Here is a 3,386-nt window from a genome sequence, read left to right as displayed (position 1 = left end):
TTAATTTTTTTTTAATTGTTCTCTTTACCATATTCTTCAATATATAAAATTAATTTTTTATTTTTTTAATATAAAAAATAAAATAGCATTCATAACGCTGGCAATTCAAGGATTTTAAATAAATGACACTAAAACTTTTAGAAAAAAGTCACAGTAATTGAAGCCGTAAGACATGATGGGAGTGTAACACTCGAGTAATAGTATAAAGAAAGCCTTGCAGATGATGAAGTTGATTAAAGGCATTATTTTTTTAGAAAAAAAATCAACGGTTTTAATTTGACTTTGTAAATCAAATCACCGCTGCACGGAATTTAACCTATTATGCTATTAATGGCTTTAATTACAGCTCTTTCGTTCGTAAGTCGATACAAGTAGGTTAAGCGCTACAACTTTCCTTTACTATGGATCGGCCTAACTATGTTTGCTGTACCCCTTGCAGCTAAGTGGCACTAATCACTTGCTTGATAATATCTATAATGCAGTTGTGTATGGTTAGTAATGCAATTGTGTGGGATTTATTCGAATCTTCAATTATTTTAATTAAAGCTTCCAGGACAAATATTCATATCATTCAACCATAACCACACTACAAAATTTCAGTACATAACGCTCGAATGGCGCTAAAATTTAATTTAGACATCTATACTTTCTTTAGATCAAACGAGGTTTATTGATTCTAGAACCAGAAAAAAACCTTATAGAACAGAATCATGTACCTTGATTAGACATTTTGTTAATCTGAAGCCTGTAATCATAAATCCAATAAATATTTAGAATTTATAAAGATTAAATATTATATTATAAAAAAAGATATACCAATGAATGATTGGAGATCGTCTTTCTAATAAAATTTCATGTATGTTTTTATCTTTGTAACATATTAGAGTGGGATTCGTAAAAAGTATTTTTTGAATGGTAAAATATTATTCATTGTCTTATGCAGACTTTAATTATTTTATCAAAAGCTTGCTGTAACTCTGATTATAGTTTTATTGAATAAGACATTTTTTAAAAATATAAAATAGTTTATTAAGAACGTCATCTTCAAGTTTCTTTAGCTCAGCGGGAGAGCGTTAGACTGAAGATCTACAGGTCCCGGGTTCGATCCCCGGAAGAAACAATTTTTACCCTACATTGTAAAGGATTGTTTTTTAATATTATAATTGAAAACAAGATAAGATGTCTTATATTTATTTATCAATATATGAATTGAAAAATAAGATTTAAGCAATACATGATTCTTAATGAACTATACATTATTAGCCTAATCTATAGAGCTATTAAAAGCTTTGCTTAGTTTAAAAAAGCATTAAGGTAAATTAACGTATGGATGAATTAAAATATTCATATAATTCGATAAATTTAATTTTTTGTTGTAAATAAATTATAATTTATTCATTTATATAGCATTAAGAATTATAAATGAAATTTCATTTTTTACTTTCTGTATGATTATTCAAACAAATAAAAATCCGATTTTTTAAAAAGAATATTCAGCTTGATCACAATTATTTCCTTATTCAAACTCCAGAGACTTATACTAAACTCTGATTGCATCTTTGTAATTAATTAAATGTTAATTTGCACCCATTTTAAATTTAAAACACCAAATTAATATTTTCAGTTCTTATGTATGTTTTTTTACAATAAATAATTCTCTTATGTCAGAATTTATCTCGGCACAAACAAAAATTTTAAAAAAAAATCAATTTATATTTTCATTCAAAATTTTCTGATATTATTATTTATCTTTGGAATTTTTACACATACAAAAACAATTTAATTTAGTTCGATATTACAAAATTCTCTAATATTATTATTTATTTTGGAACTTTTACGCAAACAAAAATAATTTAATTTAGTTTGATATGACAAAATTCTCTTGCATCTGAATTTATCTTTGTCACATAAAAAAACAATTTAATTTAGTTTAATATTTAAGAATTTTTTGAATCATAATTTATTTTTGGAACATACAAAAACAATTTAATTTATATTTTCATTTAAAAATTCTCTTACATCATTATTTATCTTTGCATCCACTTCAGTCGGAATATTATCACAAATAAAACTATAACATTTTTTAAAAACATCATCAAATCCATTTTCTCGATTTTTTTCTACCATTTCATTCATCTCAACAAACTTAGAAGAGAAATCAGAATTTTTTAAATACGACTCTAGCTTGGACACTAAACTTTCCATAAAACCTTCATAGTTTGTTAATCCTTTTAGATCACTTTCAAATTTGTCTCTGTATATCTGAATATATTCTTTTGTAAAGGGTGGTATCAAATTATCGATAAATATGTTGGATATCGATTTATAACTACAGACCTACTATTTATAAAATGATTTTTTATAATTTATTTAATATATCGTCTATTTTATGCCATAGGTTTTTGAAAGTTGTCAAATTGAATTATTTTTAGTCCAAATATTGAGCATCGCTGTCCACATCTGCATCAATTGATAATCTAACACTATTTTTCAGATAAATCTTATCCCTATGATAGAATAGTTCGAGCATAGTTTTATTATTTGGAAAGGCATCTTTCTTTGGTAAATATATAAATTTAATTGCTCATTGATGTATTATGTGTCGAGCTTATATTCTGTCTAATTTTGAAACTGCAATTGTCAACACGACTTTATAGAATGTGATATCCTAAACTAAAAATCTGATGTACCGAAAAAAACCTTTTTATCAAAAAAAATACAAAAAAACAACTATTAAATAAATAAAAATTTTATTTAAATATCAAAGAGGATATCAATTATTGGTTTATATTATTGAACTATAATTTTTTTCATGGTTTATATATGAACAATAATCTATTAAGATAGAATGAAACTTTATTTTATATCCTTTTGAAACCAGTATAAAAAATTTATATGGTAACCATGAGACTAATTTCATAGATTGTTTTTCCTGATGGAAATCAAAACCCGTAAGATTAATATATTATAAATAATCCATATATCTTTTATCGGCATTTTAGGCTTTTAAAGCATTTATACATCCTAATATAGTAAAAAAATTTTATACATTCATTTAAGGGTTAAATTTTAACTTTTTATGTTTGGCTGCGTAAAAATTTAAATTGCTTTAAATTACGGATTTTTTGTGTTACCTTTTCGTAAACATAATTCTTACAGCTTTTTTAATGCATATTCAACCCATAAGAAATATACATTCAAGTGTTTTTCTTTATACTATTGTTTGTGCACATACTTCCGCTTCCATCAGCATCCATTATTCTTTAATATATGACTTGTGATATTTCGTGGGTAAAACATACAAAAATTACACAACAATTAAATTAATATGAAATTTTTTTATATTAAAATATTGCGATTTATATTCCCTATTCTACTTTGATGTC

At 24.6% G+C, this 3,386-nt stretch overlaps 1 non-coding gene across 1 annotated transcript; it reads left to right on the top strand.

Annotated features, from left to right (window-relative positions):
• Positions 1-1,048: 1,048 nt before the first annotated feature.
• TRNAF-GAA (transfer RNA phenylalanine (anticodon GAA)) lies at positions 1,049-1,120 on the top strand. Its single transcript has one exon. It is a non-coding gene; the product is annotated as a tRNA-Phe (tRNA).
• Positions 1,121-3,386: the final 2,266 nt, after the last annotated feature.

This window comes from Rhyacophila brunnea, unplaced genomic scaffold (genome assembly GCF_057557595.1).
Source record: "Rhyacophila brunnea isolate RB1 unplaced genomic scaffold, BYU_Rbru_1.0 scaffold_226, whole genome shotgun sequence".
Lineage (NCBI taxonomy): Eukaryota > Metazoa > Arthropoda > Insecta > Trichoptera > Rhyacophilidae > Rhyacophila > Rhyacophila brunnea.
This window is presented reverse-complemented; position numbering and strand designations above follow the sequence as displayed.